This window comes from Canis lupus, chromosome 10 (genome assembly GCF_011100685.1).
Source record: "Canis lupus familiaris isolate Mischka breed German Shepherd chromosome 10, alternate assembly UU_Cfam_GSD_1.0, whole genome shotgun sequence".
NCBI lineage: Eukaryota > Metazoa > Chordata > Mammalia > Carnivora > Canidae > Canis > Canis lupus.
In genome coordinates, this window is record NC_049231.1 from 55,670,634 (window position 1) to 55,689,339 (window position 18,706).

At 35.3% G+C, this 18,706-nt stretch overlaps 1 long non-coding RNA gene across 2 annotated transcripts in view; it reads right to left on the minus strand.

Annotated features, from left to right (window-relative positions):
- LOC111097752 overlaps window positions 1-18,706 on the minus strand; it is a 170,859-nt gene that overhangs the window by 47,517 nt on the left and 104,636 nt on the right. The window lies entirely within an intron of this gene.

An 18,706-nucleotide genomic window follows, 5' to 3' on the forward strand; every position in this document is an offset into this window, starting at 1 on the left:
TCCCCTAAACATCTTTTTCTTAAGCAAATACTCAGCAAGACTTAGGATCCCAAATAAATTTATCAATATTAATAAACTATAATTGACATATATTGAGTAATGCCATGTGCCATGCACTGTACTTAATTATTTATTTCCATTTTCTCATTTAATTCTCAAAACAACCCTGGTAAAGTGGGAGATATTATTATCTCCAGAGAAAGAGGAAGAAAATGAGATACAAAAAAATGACAAGACATATTTGCCCACGTGACACATCTAATAAGTCTCAGTACGTGGCTTTGAACTCCAGGCAACTTGCCTTGAGGCCACTATACTACAATGCCTCCCTAATAGGACTGGAGATCATATCAATATGTTTCTAATCACTTGTACTCAGGAGTGTGAGAGTTTTTTAAAGACACCTTCATTCTCTGGACAAATCTTTTCTCAAAATGTGGTCCATAGAGCAGCGGTGGTTCCAAGGGTCAAGCAGTCCTCAGGCAACTTATTTCAGAGACGAGTGTGGAACAATGTTGTTCACATTCATTTAATTACTTTCACAATGTACATAAAAGATGGCCATAACGTGTTTGACATTTTTGCCATTGAGAGGTAATATAATTGTATTGCCCTTGAAGCCAGCCTGATCTTAGTGACATATTTCATTAATGGAATGTAAAATCGACTATCTGGGACCTTTAAGTCTGTGTTACTTAAAGTGTAAAGGTTCCACCTGCATTTCATGAGACAGTCACTCTTGGATCCCTAAACCACTAATAGAAACCTACCTACCCTGTTTTATACACTGCAAGGAAAGACACTAGGACTACCTGGACAGAAAGGAGATCCCAGCTGATCCCACTTTTCTAGTCACTCCCACTAAAGTACCAGGCATATCAGTAAAACATTATGGAGGCCCCAGCCCAGCCATCATCACTGAATGCCAAGGAATGAACCTAGTCAATGCCATATGGAGCAGAAAAATCAACCAGCCAAGCTCTGCTCAAATTCTGACTCACAGAACTGTGAGATGTACTTTTTGGTTGTTTTAAGGCAATGAGTTTTGGGATGATTTGTTATACAGCACTAGATATCCAGAACAATAAAATTAATAGTGATTTTCACAGAATCCCTGTGAGATTCTTAGCAATCATGAAGTCTGTAAAGGTCACAGAAAGACTTCAAAGACAGCATTGATCAGTTTATTTTGGCTGGTATTTGTTGACAGCATGCAGTCAGTCTGAGCCAAGATATTCACATTTCTCTGTTTAATTGTTTTCAGTTGTTAAATTTATACTTTGGTTAGTACTATAGTCCATCGTTAAGCCAATTCCGCCAAATAGAACAATGGCTCTAATATTGTACATGGGTGAATAAATTTAAGTTTGAAAACTATAATGTAAAAAGTACAACCCATAAGAATGCCATAAACATAGTTGAACTTGACTTCAGAAAGACCACAGGAAGTGAATCTGTACATGCTCAGTCAAGTGAATCTGTAAGTATGAGGATTTAACATAAAGAGTCAAAACAGCAGAGTAGGAATACAAAGTACAATGATAATTATCTGAAAATTGGGTTTTCCTGGATTGATGATTCATTCCTCTGTGCATTGTCTGTATTGAAATGTCAAAGGGTAATATGCAGCCATTTTAGCCATTTTCAAGCAAAGCACGACAACCTTTCCAGCAAACCAATTAAGTTTGTCCAAAATAAGGACTAAAGGATTGCACAGGTTATGGTGCTTGGTTTAAAGCAACTGAAACTGACTATAATAAGCAAATGGGGATTTTTTTTGAAGGACAATTAAGAGCTTAATAAAGAATCAGCACAAGTCTGAGGAACAAGACTTGAAAATGGATAGAAACAAAAACATCCCTGAGGTTTCTGCATTAGACGCAAAGACAAGAACAACACTCTCCCGAGTCAAAAGACTTAGGGAGAAAATAATCCAATTTATTACCGAAAAAGCTGTGTTGGAGATGGTGACTTTAGACAAGCCATCTTCCCAAATAAGACTTATCACCTCTCTTATTCCAAAGCTGTGCAGCCACAGGACTCCCTGGACAAAGCCAAGGCCACTCCTGTGAAGCAGGAACAGAGCTAAGGGCAGCCCATCTGAGAAGAACAAAAACCAGGGCTTATGTAAGCATACCCACTTCCTTCTTCAAACTCAAATATCATATAGTCCTCACCTCCCTAACAGGACTGGGAGTCAACACAATGTAATGAGAAAGAAAAGAAAACTTTTACTGCATGGAACCATGAGATATGGAAGGGAACATTCCCTGTTACAAGTCAAACTACACAAAAGCCTGAGCTCTTGCGGCTGCTGCCAAAGCCATGGCCATGAATCTGACTAGCCCACCTAACAGCATGCCTTATGTCTCTATTTACTTTACTCCTTATCATAAGAAGGCCCAGGCCATCGCTCTTCACCTGAACTCTCACCTGCATACAGTTCTGTACACTGCCTACTATGGATCAGTCACTCACCCCACACACACTACAAACCCATGACCTTCTGAGCAATCAGTTGCCATCATCAAAATACCTTCATCATAATCCTTCACTCCAAATATTTGCTTCACCTTCTCGCTACAAGCAAAATCTTGCTATCTCCCAACAACCTAATTTAGTAGTTACTATTTTTTCCAAATTTAACATGAGGCCTTAGAATTTCCCAAAATCTTCAAAATCTTCCCTGAAGTTCATGCCATAAGATCACCATTGACCCTTTATTATTGATTTTAACTAAAGACATCAGAGTCACACTCCCCCCTCCTTCTCTGAAGATTTCAGCTCTTGGTTCCCCCTCCCTACCACTACTCCTGTCCAAATTGTTTATTTCTGTATCTACATAGGTTATCCTAATAACACCCTGCCCCCTAATTTACTGACCTTATTTCACTAATCTTATCCACCCCACCTCAGTCACTTATTCTGCAACTGTATCTTGAAACTTTTAAACTCATAACCAAACACCTTCCATGGTGGGTTTGCATCATATTTAAAAAAACACTCGCCCTTAACCAATATTCCTCTCCAACTATATTCTTATTTCTCTTTTTTATGGCAAAACTTGAAGATACTATCTACATTTACATTTGCTATTTTCGCTCATCTCATTCTCTATTCTCCAAACAGGTTTTTGTTCCTTCATTCCAAAATAATTACATCTATGAAAGCCACCAATGACTTCTTTTTTAATTTTTATTTATTTATGATAGTCACAGAGAGAGAGAGAGAGAGAGAGAGAGAGAGAGATAGGCAGAGACACAGGCAGAGGGAGAAGCAGGCTCCATGCACCGGGAGCCCGATATGGGATTCGATCCTGGGTCTCCAGGATCGCGCCTGGGCCAAAGGCAGGCGCCAAACCGCTGCACCACCCAGGGATCCCCACCAATGACTTTCATCTTGCCTGATCCACTTGTAAATTCTAGGTTCTCATCTGACCTGCCAAGAGGATTGACACAGTTGCTAACATTCTACTTTTTTGTCCATTCTTTCTTCCTACTTTCACCTTTTGGCTTCCAAGGTGTCATTCTCTCATTTTTCTTTTTTTTTTAAGATTTTATTTTTTATTTATTATTTATTCATGATAGACATAGAGAGAGAGAGAGGCAGAGACACAGGCAGAGGGAGAAGCAGGGTCCATGCCAGGAGCTCGACGCGGGACTCGATCCTGGGACCCCAGGACTGCGCCCCCGGGCCAATGGCAGGCACCAAACTGCTGAGCCACCCAGGGATCCCTTCATTCTCTCATTTTTCATTCTGCTTCACTGGTCACTAACTCCTTACTATATATGTCTTCCTCATCTTCCTTATCTCCAGATATGAGCATGTTGCTGCTCTCATTTGCAGCCTTCTTCTCTTCACATTCTTCTTTACTTAGTCCTGAGTAGATCTCATACAATCCCATGGCTTTAAATGCTGTTCATCTGCTACAGATTCCTTGTATCTTTCTCAACTAAATATCAGATATATTTTCCAAATCCCTATTTAATTCTTGGATTTCGAAGTCCAGTGGGGGTCTAAAACCTTCACAAATCCAAGACTGGACTCTGATTCAACGTTTGAAATACAATCTGCTCCTCCCTTAATTTTCTACCTTTCAGTTTCTCAGGCAAAAAAAAAAAAATGTTGCAATTACCTTTCATTTTTTTTACCTCATACTCTACTTCCAACAATCATCCAATACTTCCAATTCTACCATTAAAATATATCTAGAATCTAACTACTTCTGAATACTTTCTCCACTAATTATCAATGAAAAGTTCTCAAAGTGCGAACCCCCTACCATCGGTATTGACATTACCTGGAAATTTGTTAGAAATTTAAATTCTTATGCCCCACCAGACTCATCAAACCAAAACTGGGAGGATGGAGCCCAATAATCTGTGTTTTAACAGGCACACTTGGTGATTCTGAAGCTGAAGTTTGAGAAACACCACCCTAGACCAAGCCATCATCAACTTTAATCTAGACTAGGTCCAAAAGACCTACAAAACATCACATTGTTCCTACCCATGGTTCCTACAGATTATTCACTCAACAGCTCAAGTTGTCTTTTGAAAATACAAAACAGTTTATATGACTCCTCTTCAAGCCCTTCCCCCATAAGTTTCCCTTCATACTGATCCACAAAACTCTATATAATCTTCCCCCTTTATCTCCCCTCAATCTCCTCTGAGCTCATAGCTGTCCCATAAACAAGTAACCATATACCCATTGAGAGTCTTTGTTCTGATAATTTCCTCAAAATATGTGAATTCTCTGGTTCTTCACTTGTTTTAGATTTCTGCTAATTATCAATTATAAGAGAGGCCTTCCCTGTCTACCTTGTCTAGAAAACTAACTTCCAGAAATCACTCTAACTTATTTTTCTTCATAGCATTTATCACCATATGACATAGGATATATTCACTTACTTTTTATTACCTGTATCTACCTTCTAGAATATAAACACCATGAGAACAAGGATTTTGTTTATTCTTACATCCCCAATGCCTAGGAGAATATATACTACTCCAAAAGTTTTTGAATAATTGAAGAGAATATGGCTCACTAAAAATGCAAAGTTTCAAGAGATAGCACCTGATTGGCTGACAAAATTCTCTGCCTAGTCCTGAGTATGGTAGGGTGCTATCTATGAATAGCTGATCCCCTGGGAGAAAGATAGGACATTATTGACTGTAAAGTCTGTATAAAATGGAAGAACCTCCAAAAGGAAAACCAGCAATGTGGGGAGTGCTTTAGCTAAAAGCAACAGATGGTTACTACAGAAATGCTCTCCAATAAGAAACTGATCAATGATATTAAGTCAAAAAATACACCAAAACTCTGGAGATATCAAAGATGTGATCTTTAGAGCAAAACCAGGTGCCAGTTGCATAATTTCCAAGAGGCTTTTAAAAGCAGTCCAAAAGTTAATTATAATGCATGGAAACAAAATAGAAATCAGCGTTATCAATAATCTACTAAAATATCCCACAAAACACATATATGTAGTAACCTGAATAATGGCCTTCTAACATATCCAGGTCCTAATCCATGGAATCAGTGAATGTACCCTTATAGGCAAAAGAGAATTTGCATATGTGATTAATTAAGGATCTTGAGACAGGGAGATCATCCAAGATTATCTGAGTGAGACTTAAATGTAACCATAAATGTTCTTGTAAGAGGGATCAGAGGGAAATTTGACACAGAATTAAACAATGTAAGATTAAAGCAAAATGCTTCACTACTGGTTTTGAAATGGAGAAAAGGGCCACAAGCCAAAGGATCTATCTCCAGAAGCTAGAAAGGCAAGGAAATGGGTTCTGGCAGAGAGCCTGTGAGGGAAACAAACTCCTTGCCAACACTTTGATTTCAACCCACTGAGGCTGATTTTAGAATTGTGACCTCTGTAAGGGAAGAAACGTGTGCTTCTTTTTAATGCACCACACTTGTGATATTATGTTATAGTGGCCAAAGGATGTTATATACAGTATAAGAACTGTATTACTATCACAAGGGTATACCAATAGACATTTGAATCTAGAGTTGAACAAAACCACTTATATGCAGAGGATGAATCAGCATCAGCGGATGTTGATATAGATGTGATTCATATACAAGGGAGATGTACCAAGTTAGTTTTGTTTTAATGCTAAAAATCCATGAGCTGAAATGAAGACTATGGAAAGATACATCATACTGATGAGCATTCGTTATGTACACAGCATTCAAAGAACATTACTAAGGGAACAAATAGTTTCTCCTGAATGTCATTTCACACATAGCCTTTTCAAAGAACAGGTTTTGGTCCATTGTTCCTAATTCAGTGTTACAGAAACAAATACATTAAATTGAAGCCACTGAGTATATGACATTTCAGGAGACATTGGAAAAAAATAAACATGAATGCACAACCCTGCTGATCAACACTGGATTATGCTCACTGTTGAGTGAAAATGTACTTATATGAGCTTTTTAATTTAGAGAAAAAATTCTTCATGAAAGTGATAAATAAAAATTATTTTATTTATGTGACTTGATTAAGTATCCTACTTCAGTAATATATTCAGAATATTTAGTAGCTTGAACCTTAGATTTCTAAGACACTTGATTTTTTTTATGTGTTGAAGATAAGACACTTTCTTAAAGATAAAACTGTGATATGAATGGCTCGATTTAAATAATTTTATTCTTTCCTAGCACTTGATTTTCTTCACCCATTGGGAAAAGATGATAATGCATTACTGGATATATTTTTTTAGGTAAAATCAAGCATTTCAAAAGAGTGTGAAATTTTCCAAAGCTGAATGAAACCAAAACTGAGTATCATTCACAATCTATTCTAAGAAACATTCAATCCTGCTTTCAAGGGTGGTATGTACATTTTGAGCATTTAACTCAAAGCTGAAGTCTTTGCTAAAAGATCTCCCCATGATTTCTAGAATTACATTCTATCCTAAAATTTGAACTGACAGTGCCACCTTATGACAGTCACTTTTTTTCAATGATCTATAATAGTTGGTGTTTTCTAATGTAAAAGAATAAAAGGAGTAAGAGAAAAAATATCTGGATCTGAAATTCAATCTATGGCTTCAGGAAGCTATAATTTAATAATGTATGCATTACTCAAAGACTTAGTACCATCCCTAAATAAAGTAAATAAATCAAAATTATTTTCATTTTATAAATATTATGCTTGTATTTTTATTGCTCTAAACTGTTTTAATTATCCAAAAATGGTGATTTACTTGTATAGCAAAACATGTATTATGACCTTTATATATAGTCTGTACATAGCAGAAAAAATATTTTTCTACATGAAGCCAATTTTGTGTTCCCACCCAAACTAGCTAATTCCTTTTGGAAGGACTTACCAGCACAGTCATTTTCATCATAGTAAAGTGATTGCTCAAAAATATGAATGCCTGGAGAACAATGTTTGTAAAATTTATTCAAAATCTCCCACTTCCCTCATTTTTTCTGTACTGATTTTCATGGTTCCCTGCCATATGTTCTCCTTGAGATGTTAGTCCTATAACTTCTCGTTCATTTGAAGCACCAGTTGGTTATCTGCCCAACTTCTTACCTTTGTCTGTATTCTCTCAATTCCAGATGGTCTTCCTCTCTTGTATTTTCCCAAAATAGCCATAACAATATTTCTAGTCCCACATGCCTTTTAGAACTTTGCTACCCCCCATCTAGAACTATACTTTATTTCTTCTCTCCTTAAACCCGGCTAGGATTTTATTATTACTTCATTGAGTAAAATGTGCCATAAATAATGCTGCGTGACTTCCAAGGCTAAATCATAAAAGATTATTTGGTTTCTACCTACCTCTTGCTTTCAGAACTCATTCACCATCCTCTGAAAAAGCCCAAACTAGCTCATGCAGGGAGAGCATACAAACACCCAAAAACCCACATGGGGGAAGATCTGAGACCCCAGGCAATTACCATGAAACACTAAACATGTGATTTAGCAACTTATTAGATGACTGTAGGCCTCAGGTTTTGAGCTGCCCCAACTGACATAAAGTAAAACAGAAATTAACTCTCCCCACGAAGCCTTGTATAAACTGCAGACTTACAAGTGAAATAAATGTAATTGTTCAAAGTCACTAAGTTTGGGATAGTTTGTTATGCAGTCATAATATCTGTAACACAACCAAGAGGTAACTTGAACTAAGAAACTTAGTAAACCCAAATCTTTACCTATCTGTTATTGCTCATACTTGAAACACAACCTTCTGTATAATAAGCAGAAAAAGACCTCTACCAATAATGCATGATTAATATTAAAAAATAGGAATTGAAACTTTTGATGTAATAAAAAATACTCAATTTGGCAATCAATTTGTCTTAGATTTGACATAAAGAGAAAATTCACAAGGTAAAATTGGTTTATATAACCATTGAGCAGGTTATATAAATCACTGGCGTTTTCATCAAGAAGTGTTTGACTCTATTCATGGATGGGCACAGATGGTTGCAAGAGATACAGTTGATATGGGTAGACAAGTTCCACAAAGAAAATCTGCCAACATATTTCCATACTGTTTTTATACAACCCTAGTCATGTAGCCTAGCCAGGCCTGTTTGTCAATTCACGTAATTGCAGTCCACAAGCAGGTATTGTAAACTGAGTAAAGGCAACAACCAGATGTTAATACTGTTAAAATTTCATATTTATATTAACCTTTTGCAATTCCTACAACAGTGGTGCAGTAAGTTAAGTTCATCTTCTGAGGCATTCCTGGATCTAGGGAGGACAATGATCAAGACTATTCTTAACCAATTTACATGTCCCAAATCAAGGAACAATACAAAATCACACACATTAAAAAACAAAACAAAACTATATTTAAAAAACTAAATAAAATAAAAAAATAAGCAATATGCCTGATAAAGACATCAACATATTGTTCATAAAGATATTCATGTGATTTGAAGAGTGGATGTATTCAGTGAGAATTCAATGAAGAGATAGAAGATATAAAAAAGAACCAGTCAGAGGTGAAAAAGACAATAAATGAAACTAGAGATAGGGTGCCTGGGTGACTCAGTTGGTTAAGCATCTGACTCTTGGTTTCAGCTCAGGCCATGATCTCAGGGTTATGGAATCAACCCTGCAACAGACTCCATGCTTATGAGGAGTCTGCTTCTCTTATTCTCTCTCCCTCTCCCTCTATTCCCTCCGCCCCCCGCACTTGTGCTCTATCTCTCTAAAATAAATAAGTAAATCTTTTTTTAAAAAAGATTTTATTTATTTATTCCTGGGAGACAGAGAGAGAGAGAGAGAGAGACAGGCAGAGACACAGGCAGAGTGAGAAGGAGGCTCCATGCAGGGAGGCTGAGGTGGGACTCCATTCCTGGTCTCCAGGATCACGCCCTGGGCTGAAGGCAGCACTAAACCTCTGAGCCACCCGGATCACCCAGTAAATCTGTAAAAAAAAAAAAAAAAAAAAAAAAAAAACCAGAGAGAATCAACAGCAGATTAGAGGATGCAGAAATACTAATCAGTAATCAGTAAGACAAGGCAATGGAAGGCAACCAAGATGAACAGAACCAAAAAAGGAAGAATATGAGTATGAGTTATGGGAACTTTATGACAACATCAAGTGTAATAACATTTCCATTATAGAAATCCCAGAAAGAGAAGAGATGAAGAAGGGGGCAGAAAACTTATCTGAAGAAATAATAGCTGAAAACTCCCCTAATCCGAGCAAGTAAATAGACACCCATGTCCAGAAAACAGAGAGCCCATAATAAGACAAACTTAGGGAGGTTCACCAAGACACAATTATTAAAATGATAAGAAGTAACAATAAAGATAGAATCTTAAAAACACAAGAGAAAAGAAAGAAGTTATATTCAAGGGAAACCCGCAAGGCTAGCAGTTGATTTTTCAACAGAAACTTTGCAGGCCAGAAGTCAGCAGCATGACATATTCAAAGTGCTAAAAGGGAAAAAAAACCCATAACCAAGAATACTATACTAGCAAGGTTGTCATTTGAAATTGAAGGAAAGATCAACAGTTTCCCAGACAAACAAAAGATTGAAGATCACCACAAAATCAAACTTACAAAAAAAAAGAAGGTTTTCTTTAACTACAAAGTCCATACTAGATGTAAAAATTATGAAAAGAAAAAATTTCATAGATGGAAACTAAAATATAATAGAATAGATCAATAAGTAATATATCTATTACTTATAATAGATCAATTACTTATAAAGCCAGTACAGTGGTAAAACAAAATTAAAATTAATAAAATCAATTTTTATATGAAAATTAGTCCAGAGATACACAGAATAAAAAGAAAAAATATGACATCATATACATAAAACATTTACAGCAGAGGAAAAACAGTAATTTCAGGATATGTCTGAATTTAAGAGACCATCCACCTGTATACACTGCTATTACATAGGATCTTTTAAATGAACCAAATGGTAACCACAAATCAAAAGTCTATAATAAGTGCATAAAAAATAAAGAGAAAGGAACCCAAGTGTAACAGTAAGAAAGCTGTCAAAACACCTGGGAAGAGAGCAACACAAGAAAGAAACAGAGAACTACAAATACAATCCCCAAAAACAAGATATAAAATGCCAATAAGTACATATCTATTAATAATTACTTCAAATGCAAATGGGCTAAGTGCTCCACACAAAAGACACAGGGTATACAAATGGATTGAAAGAAGAAAAAAAAAAGATCCATCTGTATGACATCTTTCTGCCTGCAAGAGACTCACTTCAGACCTAAATACATATATACACAGAAAGTGAAGGTATGGAAAAAGATATTCCAAGCAAATGAAAGCAAAACACACACACACACACACACACACACACACACACACACAACCTCAGCCAGGACAATAACACATTTACTGGGCAAAAATAGTCTTTAAAACAAAGACTGTAACAAGAGATAAAGAAGGGCCTTACAAAATGATAAAGGGATCAATCCAACAAAAGGATCTAACAGTTGTAAATATCTATGCACCAATATAAGAGCACCTAAATACATAAAGCAAATATTAGAAGATATATAGGGGGAAAATGACAGAAATATAGTAGTAGTAGGGGACTTTAACATAGTATTTACATCAATGTAAATCACCACCATCCAAACAGAAAGTCACAAGGGAAGAACTGCTCTGAACAACACATTAGACTTGATAGACCTAATGCATATATACAAGAACAGTCCACCCTAAAATAGCACATACACAATCTTTTCAAGTGCACCTGGGACATTTTCCAGAACACATCACATGTTAGGTCACAGAATAAGTTTCAATAAATTTAAGAAGATTGAAACTATACCAAGCATCTTTTCCAACCACAGTGGTATGATAGTAGAAATCAATTACAAGAAAATATCCAAGAAAACTACAAACATATGGAGGCTAAACATATACTATTAAACAACAGATACATCAACCAAGAGATCAGAGAGGAAATTTTTAAAAATACATAGATACAAATGAAAATGAAAATGCAATGGTCCAAAATCTTTGAAACACAGGAAAAGCAGTTCTAGAGGGAAGTTTATACTGATGTAGGCCTAACTCAAGAAATGGGAAAAGCTTCAAATAAACAACCTCACCTTACATGTAAAGAAACTAGAAAAAAAGCCCAAAGTTAGTAGAAAGAAGAAAATAAAGATTACTGGGGAAATAAATGAAATACAGATCAAACACACACACGTTAAAAAAAAAAAATCAATGAAGTAAACTGCTAGTCTTTGAGAAGAATAACAAAAATGGTAAACCTTTATTCACATTCATGAAGAGAAAGAGGACTCAAATAAATAAAATCAGAAATAAAGGAGAATAAATAACTGACACCACAGAATATGAAGAATTATAACAATACTATGACAAAGTATTGTGACTCCCATTACTGAATCAGGAAGAAATAGAAAATTTCAACATGCCAATTACTAGTAATCAAAAAACTCCAAACAAGTAGAATTCCAAGACCAGATGGCTTCACATGTGAATTCCACAAAACATTTTAAGAAGAGTTAATATCTTTCTTCTCAAACTATCCCAAAAAATAGTAGAGGGAAAATTCCAAATTTATTCTATAAGGCCAAGATTACCCTGATACCAAAACCAGATTTAAAAACACTACAAAAAAAGACAACTATAAGACAATATCTCAGATGAATACATTTGCAAAAATATTCAACAAAATATTAGCAAAACAAGTTCAACAATACAGTAAAATAATCATTTGCCACAATTAAGTGGGATTTATTCCAGGAAGGCAAGGATGGTTCAATATTCATAAATCGATCAGTATGATACATCATATTAACACAAGAAAGAATAAAAACTGAATGACTATCTCAACAGATGCAGAAAAAGCATTTGACAAAATACATCTATTCATGACAAAATCTCTCAACAAAGTGAGTTTAGAGGAAACATACTTCAAATAATTAAGACTGTATATGAAAATCCCACAGCTAACCTCATACTGAATAGTAAAAAAAATAAGAGCTTTTCCTCTAAGATCAGAAATAAGATAAGAATGTCCATGCTCACCACTTTTATTCAACCCAGTACTGGTAGTACTAGCTGTAGCAATTAGATAAGAAAAAAAGAAATAAAAGCCATCAAAATTGGTAAGAAAAAAGTAAAACTGTTCTTATATATTCTGTATAAAAGTGCCTTATCAGTGGGATGCCTGGGTGGTTCAGTGGTTGAACATCAGCCTTCAGCTCAGGTCATGATCCCGGGGTCCTGGGATAGAGTCCTGCATCAGTCTCCTCACAGACAGCCTGATTCTCCACTTGCCTAGGTCTCTGCCTCTCTGTGTTTCTCATGGATAAATAAGTAAAATATTTAAAGAAAAAAAATACCTTATCAGATTTACAATTTCAAAGTATCTCCTCATACTCTCTGGGTTGTGATTTTACTTTCATGGTAGCATTTGAGCACAAAAGTTTTCCATTTTGATAAAATCCAATTTATCCATTTTTTGTTGTTGTTGCTTGTCCTTTTGATGTCATATCTAAAAAGAACATTTCCTAACTGAAGGCCACAAATACTTTTTTTAGCCTTTCTTCTACAGTTTTATATTTTAAGCTCTAATATTTAGGCTAGTGCTCCATTTTGAGTTAATTTTTTGTGTATAGGATGAGGCACCCAACAACACTCTTTTGCATGAAGATTTCCAGCTATTCCAGCATCATTTATTTTAAGATTATTCTTTTTCCAATGAATTATCTTGGTACCTTTGTTGAAATCAATTGACCCTAAATGTAAGAATTTGACTCTGGACTCTCAATTCTATTTCATTGATCTATAAGTCTATTTACTTTCGATCATAAAATACCATACTGTTCTAAGAGTACCATATTGATGGTGCCATATGGTCTTATTTACTGTAGCTTTATGATAAGTTTTAAAATCAGGGAATTATGCCCACTTTATTCTTCTTCTCCAAGACTGTTTTGACTAATCTGGGTCCTTGAGTTTCCATATGAATTTTAGGGTCACCAGGAAATTAGGGAAGAATTAAAAAGATTCATGGAAACTAATGAGAATGAAGATACAACCATTCAAATTCTTTGGGATACAGCATAAGCAGTTCTGAGGGGGAAATACATTGCAATACAAGCATCTATCCAAAAACTGAAAAGAACCCAAATACAAAAGCTAACCTTGCACCTAAAGGAGCTGGAGAAAAAACAGCAAATAGATCCTACACCCAGCAGAAGAAGATAATTAATAAAGATTCGAGCAGAACTCAATGAAATAGAGACCAGAAGAACTGTGGAACAGATTAACAAAACCAGGAGTTGGTTCTTTGAAAGAATTAATAAGATAGATAAACCATTAGCTAGCCTTATTAAAAAGAGAGAAAAGACTCAAATTAATAAAATCATGAATGAGAAAGGAGAGATCACCACCAACACCAAGGAAATACAAACGATTTTAAAAACATATTATGAGCAGCTATATGCCAATAAATTAGGCAATCTAGAAGAAATGGACGCATTTCTGGAAACCCACAAACTACCAAAACTGGAACTGGAAGAAACAGAAAACCTGAACAGGCCAATAACCAGGGAGGAAATTGAAGCAGTCATCAAAAATCTCCCAAGACACAAAAGTCCAGGGCCAGATGGCTCCCCTGGGGAACTCTATCAAACGTTTAAAGAAGAAACCATACCTATTCTACTAAAGCTGTTCCTAAAGATAGAAAGAGATGGAGTACTTCCAAACTCATTCTATGAGGCCAGCATCACCTTAATTCCAAAACCAGACAAAGACCCCACCAAAAAGGAGAATTATAGACCAATATTCCTGATGAACACAGATGCAAAAATTCTCAACAAGATAGTAGCCAATAGGATCCAACGGTACATTAAGAAGATTATTCACCAGGACCAAGTGGGATTTATCCACAGATGCAAGGCTGGTTCAACACTCATAAAGCAACCAATGTGATTGATCATATCAGCAAGAGAAAGAACAAGAACCATATGATCCTCTCAATAAATGCAGAGAAAGCATTTGACAAAATACAGCATCCATTCCTGATCAAAACTCTTCAGAGTGTAGGGATAGAGGGAACATTCCTCAGCAACTTAAAAGCCATCTACAAAAAGCCCACAACAAATATCATTCTCAATGGGGAAACACTGGGAGCCTTTCCCCTAAGATCAGGAACAAGACAGGGATGTCCACTCTCACCACTGCTATTCAACATAGTACTAGAAGTCCTAGCCTCAGCAATCAGACAACAAAAAGAAATAAAAGGCATTCAAATTGGCAAAGAAGTTAAACTCTCCCTCTTCGCAGATGACATGATACTGTACTTAGAAAACCCAAAAGACTCCACCCCAAGATTGCTAGAACTCATACAGCAATTCGGCAGTGTGGCAGGATACAAAATCAATGTCCAGAAGTCAGTGGCATTTCTATACACTAACAACGAGACTGAAGAAAGAGAAATTAAGGAGTCAATCCCATTTACAATTGCACCCAAAAGCATAAGATACCTAGGAATAAACCTAACCAAAGAGGTAAAGGATCTATACCCTAAAAACTGCACAACACTTCTGAAAGAAATTGAGGAAGCCACAAAGAGATGGGAAAATATTCCATGCTCATGGATTGGCAGAATTAATATTGTGAAAATGTCAATGCTACCCAGGGCAATGTACACATTTAATACACTCCCTATCAAAATACCATGGGCTTTCTTCAGAGAGTTGGAACAAATTATTTTAAGATTTGTGTGGAATCAGAAAAGACCCCAAATAGCCAGGGGAATTTTAAAAAGCAAAACCATAGCTGGGGGCATCACAATACCAGATTTCAGGTTGTACTACAAAGCTGTGGTCATCAAGACAGTGTGGTACTGGCACAAAAATAGACACATAAATCAATGGAACAAAATAGAGAACCCATAAATGGGCCCTCAACTCTATGGTCAACTAATATTCGACAAAGCAGGAAAGACTATCCACTGGTAAAAGGACAGTCTCTTCAATAAATGGTGCTGGGAAAATTGGACAGCCACGTGCAGAAGAATGAAACTGAACCATTCTCTTACACCATACACAAAGATAAACTCAAAATGGATGAAAGATCTAAATGTGAGACAAGATTCCACCAAAATCCTAGAGGAGAACACAGGCAACACCCTTTTTGAACTTGGCCACAGCAACTTCTTGCAAGATACTTCTTTCTTCTTGCAAGATCTTGCCATGAAGGCAAGAGAAACAAAAACAAAAATGAACTATTGGGACTTCATCAAGATAAGAAGCTTCTGCACAGCCAAAGAAGCAGTCAACAAAACTAAAAGACAACCTACAGAATGGGAGAAGGTATTTGCAAATGACCTATCAGATAAAGGGCTAGTATCCAAGATCTATAAAGAACTTATTAAACTCAACAGTAAAGAAACAATCCAATCATGAAATGGGCAAAAGACATGAACAGAACTTTCACAGAGGAAGACCTAGACATGGCCAACATGCACATGAGAAAATGCTCCACATCACTGGGCATCAGGGAAATACAAATCAAAACCACAATGAGATACCACCTCACACCAGTGAAAATGGTGAACATTAACAAGACAGGAAACAACACATGTTGGAGAGGATGTGGAGAAAGGGGAACCTTCTTGCACTGTTGGTGGGAATGTGAACTGGTGCAGCCACTCTGGAAAACTGTGTGGAGGTTCCTGAAAGGGTTAAAAATAGAACTGCCCTATGACCCAGCAATTACACTGCTGGGGATTTACCCCAAAGATACAGATGCAGTGAAACACTGGGGCACCTGCACCCCAATGTTGATAGCAGCAATGTCCACAATAGCCAGCTTGTCAATTTTTGTGCTATCCCCACGCCCAGGTTAAAAAAAAAAAAGCAGCTAGGATTTGGTAAATACACATTGTATCTGTAGGTAAATATTGTCATCTTAACAACATTAAGTCTTACAATCCATGATCACGAGACGTCTTTCCATTTATTTGGGTCTTCTTTAATTTCTTTCAAGAATGTTTAGGAATTTATTAAGGTGTAAGTCTTGCAGCTCTTTTGTTAAATTTATTTCTAAGCATTTTATTATTTTGATATTATGAAATTGTTCTCTTTATTCCATGTTCAGACTGTTCACTGCTAAGCTATAAAAATAGAACTGATTTGTGTATATTGAATGTGTATCTTGCAAACATAGTGCACTTGTTGATTAGTTCTAATAGTTTTCGGTGAGTTTCTTAATATATACTATCATGTTAAACTATCATGTTATTTGCAAATAGAGATAATTTTATTTTTCCTTTATAATTTGGATATTAGACATATCTGTGCAAGTTTATTTATAAGCATATGATTTCACTTCTTTTAGATACTTAAAGCTGACTGCTACTTTATAAGATGAATTGGTTTATAAGATAGTGCCAAACTAATTCCCCAACATTTTTTAAATTCTATACCTGCAATGTGTAAGAATTCTAGTTACTCCATGTATTCACCAATATTTGATATTATTGTTTTGTTGTTGTTATTCTAATGGCTGTTTTTATTGATATCCCACTGTAATTTTAATTCTATTGTCCCTGATGATCAACAATGGTGATTTTTTAAAAATGGACTCATTGTCATTTTTACAGCATCCTTTATGAGATGTCCAAGTCTTTTGTTCATTTTTAATTATGTCATAAAATTTATTGTTATTGCTTTATAGGAATTTATATATATTCATGATATATATTCTTGGCCATTTTATGTGTTGTGGATACTTTCTACCAACTTTTGGCTTTCATATTCATTTTCTTAATGATGACTTTTGATAACAAACCTTTTAAAGATTGATAAAGTCCAATTTATCACTTTTATTTTTAAAGATTAGTGCTGAGTTCTGTCCAGGAAATTTCCAAGTTCATTAAAATATTCTCCTATGTCTCATTTTATAACCTTTATAGTTTTCTACTTCATGTTTAGGTTTATGACTCATATTACACTAATTTTTATATGAGATTGAGATTTATATTTTTCCATATGGATATCTAGTTATTCCCACATAATTTTTAACTAACCTGTCCTTTTCCCCACAGAACTTTGTTAATAGTCATTTTAGCATAAATTCCAGATTCTCTATTCTCAATGATCTGTTTGGTAGTTTTCATGTTGATACTGTTTTGATCAGTGTAACTTTATAATAAAACTAAAACAAGGTAGTGGAAAATACCCAAACTTGGAATTTTTTAAAATTTTATATATTCTTAAATTTACACATTTCCAAAAAAAAAATTAGAGTTTACTTGTCCATTTCAGCAACAAAATGTCTGCTTAGATTTTGACTGATATTGTGTTAAATCTATAGATCAATTTGTAGATAATTGACTTAACAATATTGAATTTTCCACATCATAAATATGGTACAATTTCCATTTATTTAGGTCTTCTTTAATTTCCCTCAACAGTCTTTTGTCACTTTCAGTATAAAAGTCTTCTACATTTTTAATTAAATTTATTCCTAAATTTATTTTTATTACTTTTATTAGTATGATTTCTTCCTAAAGACCCAAAGGTATTCAGTGCAGATTTCCAGTTCTTTTACTAAGCAGCATCCTCTTCACCCTGCCCATTAATTCTAAATGCCTCAGCATCCCTGACTGATTTTTGTCTCTTTAGCTTATTGAGACTGTAGACCTGTTTGGACTATACTGCCCTATGCTATAGTTTAGAAGTAACTCCAGGCAAAAGTTGGGCTCATCTTATATGATTATATTCCCTCAGGGATCAAAGTCCTGCACTGCCTATTGATTAGTATCTGAAAACAGTTCTTTCATATACTTTGTCCAATTTTATTGTTGTAATGATGGTAGGACTAGGTTTAGCGCTAGTTTATCATAGCCAACAGTAGAAATCCATCAGGTTGTCTTTTTACTTCAATTTTTTAATTTAAATTTTTAAGTAACTAATTCTTTTGTTATTGTTAGTAATTTAATCTGATAGTTGAAAATTTTTAAATTATAAAATTATAAAATATAATTATAAATTATAAATTATGTCAATTTCAATAGCCTGGCTTGTTCAGCATGTATGCCAACCTTCAATACAGCAGAAGATGGAAAACTTAAGACTACATTTAAATATACCCTTTAAACTTAGGTTAGAGATGTGAATTACATTCTACCAATCAGATATATTTTTATGAAAAATGCATATGATATGTGGGCA